General features: G+C 37.1%; 1 protein-coding gene across 6 annotated transcripts in view; it reads left to right on the top strand.

Moving 5' to 3' along the window:
- The window catches only part of znf462 (zinc finger protein 462), a 95968-nt gene that overhangs the window by 30249 nt on the left and 50521 nt on the right, over window positions 1–15198 (top strand). The gene's annotated exons all lie outside the window — the stretch shown is intronic.

Raw genomic sequence — 15198 nt, forward strand, 5'->3', positions numbered from 1 at the left:
TTGAAGCGATGTTCACTTGGGGGTGGTGCCGCTTCAAAATGGGTTAGCATGTTTGACGTGTTGCCAGAAGCATACTCTACCGCTGCTGAACAATGTCGGCAAACCGCTTTTGCTTTGTCCGCCTCTCGTCCTCCATTGTTTTATCGCACCGCGAAGCCGAAGTGTTCCCAAACGGGAGATCTTAACGAGGCAGGAGGGTCTTCCAGCTCTGACTTTTACATGTAGTCGTAGCCCGGTCGCTGCTAGCATGCCGTGTGTTGGGCCTCGGTGTGCATTGTTTACACAACGTGTGGTGCGCTACTTAATATGTCCGTGTGAAAACTCGTTCGGTACACCTCCGAACTGAACAGAACCCCCCGTACCGAAACGGTTCAATATAAATACACGTACCGTTACACCCTTTATGTATGTATGTATGAGTATGTATATATATATATATGTATATATATATATATATATATATATATATATATATATATATATATATATATATATATATATATACATATATATATATATATATATATATATATATATATATATATACATAAAATTATAAGCAAATAATTCCTCAACCCACGCTTGTAACCAATCATGGTAGAAGTAATATTTAATCGTGCATGCTGCTGATCTCTATGAAGGATTATGTTGCTCAGATGTTCTAAATGTGAGGCCACCAGTATTTGATGTCCACAGGAACTTGGAACTCGGTCTCTTAGGGTTATGTGACAGGGTCATTCAAATTTCCAAATTTAGAGGCACAGCTTCCAGTGTTCTATTGGCTAATATCTTCTGCTTCTGCTGACCGACATGACGGTCTGTAGAGGAACCAGCAGAAAAGCTGCTTGCTCGGGCCTTGTCTTTTGTTCCGAGAGTTTAAACACTTCCATCTGTGTACCTATCAAGATAGATATCCTTTCTGCTCAGGAAGGTCTGGCCAAAGACCTTGAGGAGCACAAAATGGTGGACCGTGGCTGTGCCACTGATACTCCAGCGTGATTGGCTGCATCTCCTCGGGCCAAGGGCGGAGCTGCTGTGTGAAACGGAGCCCTCAGTGTGTAAAGCATTGGCCTGAGCCTCGTCTCTGATTCAGAAGATAATTCTGGCAGTCCCAAGAGTGACCAGAAAACAGCCAAGTGAGGCTACAATACTATAGAGACAGATTGAGTAGAGGCTTGTGTGTCAGTTTTTTTCTTGTCTTCTCTAAATCCATGGACTTCCTGGATTTTTGTTTCTGTTTTCATCTAATTTGTAGCTTTGAATCAAAATGGCTAAGAGATGGTCTGATGTTCAGGGTGACAATATCAGTTTGTTTTCTCTGATCCAAATCAGTTTATTTGTGGGTCAGTTCCTTATCACACGATATAATCAAAACTCCTAACAATGTAGGATAGCTTTCTTTTTATATTAGTCAGAAAGTACACAAGAAGTATGTTTGCTTTATATACAAATTGGTTACAGTGAACAAAAAATGGAGCAAAGGAGACTTCAGGAAATGTACGTCAGCTTGAAAAAAACTGCTAAGCTAACTTCAGCTATGTCAATGGCTCATGATTTTTAATTCTTACAATGAGAGAGTTGTGTCACCACCATGCCCTCCAAGGTCACATCTGAATGCTTCATTTGCATAGTGGATTGAGGTCAGATTGCTTTCGCTCCACAACATTTTTTTGGAACCCGTTGGTTTGCTCTGCACACGAGTTCTACTAGTTTGTTGACACCTGACCATACAAATCACAACAAGGGAGGACAACTGACTATAAAGAATCCTCACTTTGTGAACACTTGTCGCATGCAGGGCAGTTGCTAGGAATTCTGGGCACCCTGAAATAATATTAGTTTGGGCCCCTCTATTATTCATTGCTTGTGTTTGTGGCAATGTAGGACCTGGCGAACTGTGGGCCCTTAGGATTATCACCTTTCCCCCCTATATGACACACTGGTCACATGAAGGTCCCTTAAATATTCCAGCAGGTTCACATTGTCATTCCTGTATATGTCATGGAGTGACATATACAGCAGTCTTAAAGACACACAAGGAGATGGTCATTAATGCTCCTCCTAATCTTTTTGGTAGTTATCTGTTCAAAATAGGCCAAATGTTGCTACTTAATGCTGTGTGTAAAGTGCCCACCCTCCCCCTGCCCACCCTTTTGAGAGGGAGCAGGCTGAGCTCTTAACAAAACAGAAGGCTACCCTTGGAGCAAGGTTACCACGATGGCCTGCTTCATGACAATTTTTCATGCGGCTTTGGAGAGCAACATGGGCTCATCAAGTCATTAATTGATAGGGCTTGTGAATAAAGATAAAGAAAGGGGTGTTTTCGAGGCTGTCTGTCTGTCTTGTCTGTCTGGGCTGGTGATGTCAGGTAGCCAGCCATCTGTCAGACGGAGACAGTCTGACCTTGCAGTGTGGAGGACCCAGACATGAAATATGGGATTAGTGGTTTGCTTCTCAGCACTGATGGCACTCCTTCTCCTTTCTATCTCCTTTGCTTCTCCTTTTAATGTGCATATTATCTTGTTGGGCATCAGCAAAAAAGCTGTGCTTTAGCCATGTCATGAATTGTATTGTTGAAAACTAGAGGTGGGGGGGAATAATCGATTTTTAGATACATTGCAATTCGTACATGGACGATTATAAAATAGATTATAAACGTCAATAATCGATAATGTATTTATTTATTGTAAATAAAGTGATGCAGACAGTTCTAAAATTTGGCTGACAGCAGCGAGCCACCTCACCAAGAGATCCGACCAGCTCCTTTATTGTAGGGGTCTCATGGTCCAGTTTTGCACACATTTCCATTAATGTAATCATTTTGGGAATTAATTTAACTGTTTCTTATTACAAATGCACTGTTTAAGTTGCAAGTGATAAATGCTTATTAAGTGATAAACGCTTATTTAGTTTATACAGTATTTATGTAGATGCGTAAATAATCGAATCAAAGCTCCTAAATCGTAATCGAATTGTGAGGTGCCCAAACATTCCCACCTCTATTGAAAACGTTAGTTCTTTTTAGTTATGTTGCTAACCAACCAGCCAAACAGTATAGGATGGCGTTGGTCGTAAACAATGTCCTTGAGGAGGATGGTTTTTGAGGCCTACTGCGGTGCGGTGCAGCACTTCCTTTTTATGTCCTGTGAATGTGACACCATTGAAGGTCAGGCTGCAGACAGATCAGCAAAGCTCTCTGGATTGCAGCGCCTGAGAGAGGCTCTGCGCCTCCATTTTCCTCTGAGAGACACTCTGGTGTTAAGCATGTCCTTCTTCAGCAAAATGGAACTAGGTTCAACACAAAAGACTGTTTCTTGGTTGCATGAGTTGTGTCATTGTCTCAGTTGCATATTTACAGTAACTAACTCACTCAAGGGCAGGCCTAAGAATTTAATAATCATTGAATTGACTAGAAATTCAGTAGATTGATTTTTGATTAATTGCGTCTTGATTCGGGACCCAGGTTTAATGCTGCCGATTCCGATCTTTCATGAGTGAGATAGGCCAATATCCATACCGATCACATGTATTGACTGTACATTTTTAAATGTATTTACAGTGAGTGCTATTGACAGTTAATATCAACACAATATTTAAGTCAAAACGATTATCTAAAACTACTCATTTAAACCAGTTGGTTTTTGCCCTTGAAGTCCTCCTGTTTCCAGGGAATTATTTCCTAAGTTTAAAAAAAAACATTGACAAAAGCAACAACAAAAAATTTGAGAAAAAAAAAATCAATCAGATCACTCTGGCAGGTCTTCCCCTAAACTGCCAAGATACCTTTGGCGGTGGGGGCGTGGTCATTATATCATTGAGTATTTGCATAATTTGCAATGATATGATTTTCTTTAAAAAGGCTAAAAATGTATGCATGCATTTAAAACAAATCTGTTACTAATTAATATTAAAAACATTTTGTTGTTGTCATATTTTCAATTGTTGCTGCTTTTATTACAGTGTATTTTTTCAAGCGTTTGTGATCGGCATTAAAAGGCATATATTGGCAATGACAAATCACATACATTTTCATGGAATTGGCCAATACTGATCGGTGGACTATCGGTGGGCACATCCTTAGTTTTAATGCAATTGAAGCATAATAACAACTATGTAACTATGTTAATTTTCCAATCCCATTTAAAGTAATACATTCAGGCTGGCTATTGCCATCAAGAAACCTGTAGAAAAAAAACCCAAAACTGTTAAAAAATAACTCTAAAACCTGCCTTTCACAAGTAATGGAAAAGTGTAGAAGGTGTATAGTGCAAGTGTGTAAAGCCTTATGAATTTTTAACATTCTTAGTTGTCGTACAAGAGTGCCAAAAATTTAAAACAACAAATTGTCTTCTTATCTTTAACTTTAATGACGAGTGATGGACGCTGTGACAAATTGTGATTGTTTGAATTGATGATCTTGGAATCTTCAGATGTTCTCCCAGCATGACATTTTTAAAGCTTCACGAAGTTCCTTAGCCCATTGATTCAATTAGTGAAACAATCCTAGTGTAGCATAAAGAAAAACTACAAGTTCAATCAATCATAATAACAAGAAGTTAAAAAAACGTCCAGAACACAGGTGTCAAATTCAGGGCCCGGGGGTCAGATCTTGCCCGCCACATGATGTTATTATGGACCGCGAACGCCTGGAAATAATATGATTTAATAAAGTACTTTATCTTTACTTAGTGAATGTATAATTTTTTTTCCCATTTTGACAGAAAAAAAAATATGTACTGCTGCTGCATGAACTTGCATACATTTTCAACTTTAATAGAGTCCAATCTTGCAATAAATATTATCATACTTTACAAACAATTTTTTGTCAAAAAACCCACAACTAAAATATTTGCTTGATTTATGATTTCAAAGGAAGTTATCCACCAGACTGTACACTGTAAAAATGACAATAGATTTTACGGTGAAATATATGGTGGTTTTTTTACCGCCTATTACTGTAAATTTAAAAAACTACCACTCTTTACTGTGAAATTATGTTGACTGAGCTGCGACTTTTTAAATGTAAAATCTACGGTTGTTGTGTATTACTGTAAAAAAACAATCACATTTTTTATGGTAAAAACTGGCAGCTCAATTGCCAGAATGAATAAAAACAGGGTATACTGTTTTTCCATTTTCAGTAATATATTGTAAAATAAAAATGCTGTAAATTTTACAGTAACATTCTGGCAACTAAGCTGCCAGTTTTTTGAGTAAAAACTCAGTGGTACTGTTTTTTATTTACCGTAATGTATTGAATATGACATTGCATTTTTTTTTACAGTAAAATCCTGGTGACTGAGTTGCCAGTTTTTTACAGTAAAATCTACATTTTGTTTTTACTTTGTACATAAAATATATATATATATAATAATCGAATGCATAGGCAAATGTTATATTACTGTTACAAGCAGCCCTCTGATGGCATCCATAACTGCGATGTGGCTCTCATTGAAAACAACTTTGACACCCCTTGTCTAGAACCTTAAGCACCACTTTATTAAAAGATTGAGAGGAATCCATGTATATGTTTTAGCCTGTATGCATAATTTTTACTCTAGGTGGATTGGAGAAAATCCACCCAAATCTTTTTTTTTTTAAAAGCATTAAATATGTTGTATAATAATCTCACTTTGGAATAAGAATGATTGAAATACATTCCCAAATGAATTTGACATCCATGCTCATGATTGGGGAAAGGAATTGATAACATTTTTCCTGTTTAACTTTGAATTCTGTTTTACACTTCGGTTCTTTATCGATTCTTATTTGGCAAAAACAGGAGAACAAGGTGGATTAGCATCACTTTAGTTTAGTTTAGACAAAACATTACCTTACAAAGCCACGAGTAAGGTTTTAAGAGGCACGTAGCATAGAAGAAAGTAACTTTTTTTGAAAGTGAATATAAGAAATAAATATTTTTCTGTAGAATTGAACAAAATAAAACGTGGAAATTATCAAAAAATTTAACATTTAATACAATTTTCAAAACTTGAAAGAATCGTTATCTCACTAGAAAATATACCGGTGAAACTCTAAAAATTAAAAAAAAATATTGTGCAAAGGTTTGTTTAGATTTACAAGGTGAAACTAATAGTACCGGCATATCTTGGCTAATAACATCCAATTCAAGATATTTCAAGGTTTCTCTTGATATAATTTCAATGATTATGGCTTATAGCTTATGAAAACCCTGAATTGAAAATGTGGGGTTTTCAAAAACTAAGCCATGATCGTCAAAAGTATAACAAATAAATGCTTGACATATCTCACTTTGCATGTAATGAGTTAACATCACATATTACTTTCACATTTTAAGTTGAATTGCTGACATGGATGGGCTTCGACACAATGTTCTAATTTTAGTTCCACCTGTATAATGGAAGTGACTGAGTGAAGATCTGGTTGTAGGAAAACATACAACTTCTCTGTGACGGCAATTGAACATTCACCTACTAAAAATCAGGAGCTCTATGGCAAATGGGTACAAGCCTTTGACCACAAACTTATAGTACAGTAGTACCTGAATCATATAAAGTCACTGCTTGGTGAAATTAGTCTATCCTGGCCTGAGTGTACTCTTCCTTCCTGTGGTGAAAAGAGGGTGGTAATGTAGACGTAAACTGCCCACCTTGGAGCGAGTCACAATCTGTCTCTCGTCATACTCATCTAAATGAGTAGGCATTAATTTAAATTTAACAGGTAAGCAGCTATGATAAGGAGGCAAATGGCGCTAACATTATAGGCGGTGTTGGTACCTTTTATTCCCATTCCTACCCATGATGAATGTATGTAAACTTCTAACCATATTGTATGCTAGTCGCTAACATTAGCCACCACAGCGACTGATACTAGCCCTTGAAGTTTGGAGTAAAGTTTTTCTTAAGAGGAGCTGCAAGAACATTTCTGGTGGACAGCATCTGGTCATCAACTGGTTGACCTAACTTTAAAAAAACAAACAAAAAAATACCTTTCAAGTCAAGTTTTAATTTATTTCAAGGTTGAAAACTCTTTAAATAACCAGAGTATACAACTGGCATATTTATGTCACCGATTCGTTGATCCCATTTCAGCAGATAATTAGGAATATTATGACAATTTGTGGCTGATCGCTCATCTATCAGTCCCGTCTCGTCAAGCGTTTGGTTGGCCGGTCATGATCGATGTCTCATCTCTCTGTGTATTCAGACTTTCTCAGATGTGAGGGACATGTGATAACATCATTTCAGGAACCTCACTATTGCTTTTTGATGGTGAGGAGTGTAAGCTGTACTGTTTTGTCTTATAACAAGTGCTGAAACATCATATCAAACAGATATGCTCATCAAAACGAGTGTACCGGCATATTTTGTCTGATTTTCAGTCCTGGTCTTTTTTAAGTTTATGGTACCACTATATTTGTTCATTCAATTATACTATACTACATATTATATTATATATTATTATTATATTATACTATATATTATAATGCAGTACACTCGATCAGTGTTTCTTAACTAAAGGGCCCGAGCCCACTGTTGGGCCGTGAGCGCTATGTAGAGCAGTGGTGCCCAACCACCGCACAGGAAATAAATAAAAAAATAAAATAAAATAAAAAAAATGTTTTTTTAATTTATTTTTATTAAATCAACATAAAAAACACAATATATACATTATACATCAATATAGATCAATATAGTCTGCAGGGATACAGTCCGTAAGCACACATTATTGTATTTCTTTATGACAAAAAAACAAAAATGCCATAACCCCCCCCATTTTATTTAAAGTTCGATTGAAAATGCATTTCTTTAAAAAATTTATAATTAGAATATTACATAGAAATTTGCTGGTGTTTAGTGAAGCTATAAAAGTTGTTTCTGCTTCAGTTTCTCAATGTAATTATGAAGATAGAATGTTCCATTTTAAGATAGAGCTCAAAAAGTTAACACGTTTGTTTATTGCTATTCAATCCACATCTGCACATGATAAAACAAATGTGCTCTGGTGCCAGCACAATATAAGCAAGCAATAAAAGAAAATAGTAACAATATATCTAACAGACAAAAGCCACATTGCAGGTTAATTGTCTACAAGAAGGCAGCAGTGCAGCATAACAAATTGCTATTCATGTCAGCTGGTAAAAATGTATGCATTTCTTTCATATTGCAATATATCTGGTTTTATTTAGTTTTTTAATATCGTCCAGCCACATTTAGAAGTTAAACTTTGTAAAACACTTATGCACAGATCGAATGAAATATTGGTTTTCATTGTTGTCAATCACAACTGTCTTGTACATGTTCAAGTGCCCGGGTACCTTTCACATTTTAACCTATACGGTACCAATTTCTGGTACTTAACAATCAATACCTGTACTTAACGTAAAATCGGAACTGTTTGCATGTGTTCATGTGTTAACAAAAGTTAATTGTTTAATAATAAAATGTATTTTTGAAATGTAATTAACAATGAGCTGATTATGATAACTGTGCTGTCCAGTTGTTATATCTTGTTTTCTTACATTTTTGAGTCTCATTTGCAGGTATTATATAATAGACTTTGCATGTAGTAAGTTGTAATTCCAAGACATTAGATGGCACAAGTATATAGACTACGATGTGTTGCCTTGCCAGGAAGAAGTATTTGCCATGAAGCTTAATTTGCCAGTCTAGTCTTACGTTGCTAATTACACACTAGCTGTTTGAGTGTAATGTCCATCTTAGTTGTAATTTTCATTACCAAATTTGTAGGTGTTGAAATCGGCATGTAAAATCGCTAATGCTCCTCAGTAGCATGTCTACGGCTAGGCTAATGTAAATTAGTATTTTTTATATTAATTAGTTGATTGTGAATTAACCTAATACATTATTCAAATCAGCCCCAAAATGTGATGACTTGTTACTTATCCTATTTCGGACATTTCCTGAAAGTTTGATAAAAATCCGCCCATAACTTTTAGAGTACCTATAGCGAAATGAAAACAACAGAGGGATGTCTCTTTATAGTCAGCCACTGTCTTTGTCTCTGCGAGGCTGCTAGAATACACACACAGAAGTTCATCCTCTTAAAAAGTGATTAGTATCATGCCCAAAATCTATTTAATTGTTCCTTACCCCATTTTGGACATTTTCTGAACGTTTCATGAAAATGCAACCATAACGTTTTGATTCATATTTCTAACTAGAAGACTCACTAACAGACAAACAAACCCCATTGATTACATTACCTCCTGGCAGGGAGTAATGTTTATTGATCTATGTTGATTGATTAATGTTCCATTGGTCTATAATGACAACTGTAGTAAATAGAAAAATTCTAGTCAAATGCGCATGCTAAATTTGACATTTTTAGGTTAAAAAAAAATCCCAACCCCGTTTGCTTTGAGGTACACTTAATTGTGTGATTACATTGGCAATCCCTAAAAAGATAATAACCTGACTCAAATGCCAATGTTGTGGTGCCACGTTGTCATTTCTTTTTAATAATTCTTAGAAGAATCTCTTCCTTGAAAGTTGATCTTGTGAAATATTCATGGATCATGAGGTACTTTTGTGTAATATAATTACATAAAAGACATTTAGATGATTGATGTGGTTGCATTAGCCTTAAAAACTGTTTCAATAAATATCTTTAGGCTTTTAAAGTTAAATAGCTCCTCTGTTGTGCATTTTTTTGCTTTCTTTCCTGTGCACGTCTCTCTATTCATACTCTCCACCCTTATCTCGAGCTGTCCTTGTTCCATGAAGTCTTTGTTGACTGTAAACGTGGGCCAGGAGGTCCTTCTTGCGAAAGAAACCCCAGCACCATAGTCCACATGATGTATTTTTAAGACATATTTGTAAGAGTACAAAACATATTGTATGACTGAGTTGGCATACTGGGCATATTTGGACTGATGTCAGTCATGAAGTGTCAGTGTTGTCTGTCAGCGTCACATGTTATTTGTCATTTGTGAAGGAAAGAGAGAGGTTGCATTGGAATATAAAGGTCAATCAGGTCGGGCCAGCTTTTTCTTTTTTGAACCACTGTTATCTGCGACTCACCAACTGACAAAAAGCAGACAACAAGTTTGGGATTTTAAGGTGCTCAAACAATTGTTTGAAAGCAAGTTAGCACTATTGAGGATTTTTTTGGTACCCACCCAATGACCTTATTGTGGGTTTTGGAACTTGTATAGCGTCTCAAGAGTCACATGACCAGCAAGTCAGTTGAGTATGAGTTTGAAATAAGTGGTCAAATCTTACCCATTGCTGCCACTAACAACTCATTTTCTAATGACTAATCTTTCGGCTACAGTAGGAAGGGGATTCATATGGCCCCATTCACCACGGTTTGCCTGACACATGAAATGTGACAAATTGGGGTGCGGAGTGCACTATTTACTTTATCCGCCAGATGGCAGTAAAGTGTTTAATATCTTAAAATGTGTTTTGTGGAAATTCCAACTTTGACCACAAAGTCAGTTGCTATGTAGAGTGGCACTTTTCATCATTTTCAGCTGACTGCATTTCAAAATGATAAACAGCCCACCTTTCTCTCACGTGACATCCACCCAGAAATGGGGCCATATGAATCCATTCCCTTCTCTACTGTACTTTTTCAAATAGTTCACCTATCCAAACGACTAATAATAAAAACTAAAAAGTGTATTTTTTCCGCTCTGCCTATTAATGAATTGCGCTGAAAGCAGTCAGGCACACAGCTAATAATAATAATAGTGGATTAGATTTTATATCGCGCTTTTCTATTATTAGATACTCAAAGCGCTCACAGAGAAGTGGGAACCCATCATTCATTCACACCTGGTGGTGGTAAGCTACATTTGTAGCCACAGCTGCCCTGGGGTAGACGGCTGGGTTACGTTTACACTTGCATGCATTGGGGGTTATAAACATTACATCCAGAGTCTACGACAGAATCCTCATTAACATTCAAAATAGGGATGGGTGATATGGCCTGAAATCCATATTGCAATGTATATTGCAGCCTTTTGTGATAACGATATATATCACAATATATTGATTGGCATATAAATTATAATAAAATCATTTTAAAACCGGTTACAAAAGCTATTCCTTTGGCTTTTGACGTATACAGTAATGTCCTGCGTCATTTTTGGTTTTCGGATGTGTACGCTTTGGGTAATTGTATTAGTCTCTCTCTACACTCTTATTAATCTACTTGCAAATTTTCTGTTCATAGTTGGTTACTCTCTGCTGGTCTCCTCCTGTTCTCTCTTGCTTGGTGTGTCTTATGCTTAGCTATTCCTCGTCCTCCAGTGCTAACAGTACTTTTAGTTGTTGCCATGGAGGTGAGGATTAGTAACTTAGAAAAAAGCTCTATACTTCACAAGTATAGAGCAGCCAGCTCGTCCACATAATGCAATGCATAGAATTTTCATCAACTAATTATGATGCTATATGCGGCAGCAAATAGCATCCTCGGGTTAGAAGATGTTTTGCAGACCTGTGAAAATTTTCGTCTTTTCTGACTTGGAATACTGGATGCTCGTGTTAAACGGTGCCAAAGTGTCAAATCAAAAGGTTTACACATTTGTGCGCATTTTAAGATGCCCTGAATGCTGCATTTTGCATTTCATTTTACCAGAGGACAATTTGTGACGTCACAGATTGACAGATGTACATATGTGGGCATCTGCGGCCGGCCAGCCTCATCCCCCTCTGCTGACAGGAAACCGTAAAGTTGCAGTCTCCCGTGTTATTATCTTGACCTGGGCCGATATTCTATAAGTCAATTAACTGACGATAAATTAAAATTAACGTCGGTATGTTTTCCAGCGCCGATAAATCGTCATGTGCATACTTCAAGAGCATTCACAATTTTTGTGGCTTTTAGCAGCTATGCGCGTTTGTACTATAGCGGAATGAAAAGAAGAGGGTGAATTATCTTGTCCTCATTAAGTGTCTTGGACTGTTTGAGCAGCAACGCGATGCCCCTGGCTGGCGAGCATCCCGCAGTGCAACTAGTTAGCATGTAGCAGCTAACTTCCAGCCTCAGACTGGAAGTCTCTCCAGAGAGTGGTAAGGACGGCGGAAAAGATCATCAGGACTCCTCTTCCTCCTAGGAGATCGCAAAAAGCCACTGCCTGACCAGGGCTCAGAAAATCTGCAGAGACTCTGCTTGACCAGGGCTCAGAAAATCTGCAGACTCCTCCCACCCCCAACAAGGACTGTTTTCACTGCTGGACTTTAGAAAGAGGTTCCGCAGCCTCCGAAGCAGAACCTCCAGGTTCTGTAACAGCTTCTTCCCTCAGGCCGTAAAACTCTTGAACGCATTATAATAATCCCCTCAATTCCCCCCAAAAACTCGCTGGAATATAAAGACAATATAACATACATCCATAAACGTGGATGCATATGCAAAAGTGCAATATATTTATCTGTACAGTAATCTATTTATTTATATCTGCACCTTATTGCTTTTTTTATCCTGCACTACCATGAGCTAATGCAACGAAATTTCATTCTTATCTGTACTGTAAAGTTCAAATTTGAATGACAATAAAAAGGAAGTCTAAGTCTAAGTCTAACATGGACAAAATGATCACAAAACCAGATGCCACTGCACCAATGTGGTAATAGTTCAGTTTAAACCTTTGGAACAAGATGAGCCTATCAACACCGAAGGAGCCAGTTTGCAAAATGTGTGTGACTACAACAACGCCCACTTGAAAAACAACCACTCAACAGTCCAAACTCACTTCGCGCTTGATGAAGAAGCCAGGTGACTGGTGAGTGTAAACAAAAGTGTGCGGTCACAGACATACATCGCCAAAGACATGCTGCCATTAGATACTTTTCTAAAACTAGCATTTTTTAAATGTGCTGTCCTGTTGTCTTGTCATTACTCGGAATCTGCCAAACTTAATTTTGTTTTGCATATGACCTTTTTAATATATCTTTTTAAACTGTAGTGTTGATATTGTTACTTTGCACTTGTTTAAAATTTTTCTGACTTGATTGTCAGTTAAGTAATGTACAACTCGACCAATCAATATTGAAGTGCAACTTTGTTTGTCAATACTTTGTTTCTCTATTTTATTTATTTTTATGATTGTGTATATTTGAGTCCCCCCATCCAAGTACAATTTCAACCTGCAGCACCTGCAGCACCTGCAGTGAGCAAACTCGTCCAAAAGATGGTGCCATAGCACAAACACCAACACACCTTTTCAGAGTCTTTGTTGAGTAATATGAAAACTATTTGCTAAATACAAAGCATTATGGCCATTAGTGAAGAAAAATCCTTAAATAAGACGCTCCATTTTTATAAGCTGCAGGGGTCAAAGCGTTGGAAAAAAGTAGCGGCTTATAGTCCGGAAAAATGCGGTATGTACACTAGATCAGTGTTTCTCAATCCCCATTTTTGTCTACATTTAAAACACTTCCTTGGAGAGTGTTAGGTTAGAAATCTTACAAAGGTTTATGAGTTTTATGCTTTAATAACTTACTACTAGTAAATTATATGACCATAAACTCATAAACTATCTGACAGAAACTGGAACCAAAACAGAGCCAATTATATTACATAATGTATGCCGCATTTGAGACTGATCTGAATGTCTTAATTTTGACAGCTTTTAAAATGCTTTAATCAAACCTCAACAAAAAACCTGTCTAATGACTGCATTAAGCTAAGATTTGTTTTGGTGATTTTGATGGCACAATAGTCAACATCAAATCATTTGCGCACAAATTTCCATGTCGATTAATTTGCGTTAAAGAATGTTATCGCGAATAACCAATTCATAAACATTTAAATAGTCTTTTACGTCTTTATGCTGTGTGGCATCAGATTCCTGCAATTTCCATGGGAGTAGACTCTCTTTCTATTGCACTTTTCTTCATCAGAGGTCAGAAATTAGTTTTATGGAATACAGCTTCACATACAGATGGGTATAGTTACGTTATTTTTCAGTCCAAAAAGAAAACCTAGATTCATGCAGGGACTTTGCAAGTCCATTGCCGTTCAAATAAACATGTAGTAGGAGTAGGAAACCGACTAAATACATCAGATGTAAAGTTCTTCTCACTTCAGGGCCTCTGACATCAGACGTTGAGGAGTAGCCATCTTGAGCCTGCCTGCACTGTCTTTCTCTCTGCTTGCTATCCTGCAGACACAATGACATTCCTCTCCAGCGAGCTCAGCTCTTTGTCGGAATGGACCTGAAAACACGCACGTGCCTCAAAGCTGGATAGTGGACTAATGCTTGCACCGCAGTCTTAACCTAGTTTATCTTCATCATGTATTGATTGTGGTGTTGTCATTGCGCCATAGTCTACCTGCTGCTATTGTCTCCTCGCTTTAAAGAGCAGGCCTTCATTTGAAATCATTGGGCCATTATTTATTAAGATGGCACGAGATGACGAGATCTTTTTCTATATGGATGTCCTTCGATGCATTTTGGCCCTTGGTGAACTCCTTTGTTTTTGGTAAAATTTTGGAAAATTCCATCCAGAGTGAACTCTTTCCGAAGTTATGTTCTTAGCCTGAGCGTTTTTTGCCTTTTTGCCTTAGCCTGAGCGTTTTTTGCCTTTTTGCCTAACTCCTTTATATGATGTCACAGAGTGCGCAATAATCTTCATAGCACCTTTTTGTTTTTGGATGTTGTTCTGCGTGTCAGTCTAGTACACCAGAATTGGCTTTGACACTTCAAATTGACTCTTAAAAAATATACTAGTGTTTTTTTTTGTTGTTATAGAATATACTAGTGTTTTTTTGGTTGCTGTTGTGGACAATCAATGGTAAGTTACATAGTGGTTACATTTGTCATGTTTTAAAATTTCTGGTTTTAATTTAGGTCTTTCACAGATACCCATTTGAAATGTAAAAAAGCCAAAGAAATGAAACACAAATACTTGAAAATATGAACTCTGTAGTGGCTGTAGATCATCTGCATTTCGGTTAGATTTTAGTTTTTTTGTCGCTAATACCTTTTACTTTTGTGGGTATCATCACTTTGAGGTTTGTGAAGCTCTTTAAGGCATTTGTGATTAAGGGCTAGATCAATAAACTTTGATGAGCACTGATACCTTGTGAAATATAACCGTTTGAAATGCAAAAAAAGACCGGTGGCATGATAAACACTTTGAAATATAAAAACTCAGAGGCCTGACCGAGATCAACTGTCTTGTCTTTAATACTTTAGACTGCAATTTCCATGGAATTTTATTTCTGTTTCCAAGTTGTTTACCT

This window comes from Entelurus aequoreus, linkage group LG21, assembly GCF_033978785.1.
Source record: "Entelurus aequoreus isolate RoL-2023_Sb linkage group LG21, RoL_Eaeq_v1.1, whole genome shotgun sequence".
Lineage (NCBI taxonomy): Eukaryota > Metazoa > Chordata > Actinopteri > Syngnathiformes > Syngnathidae > Entelurus > Entelurus aequoreus.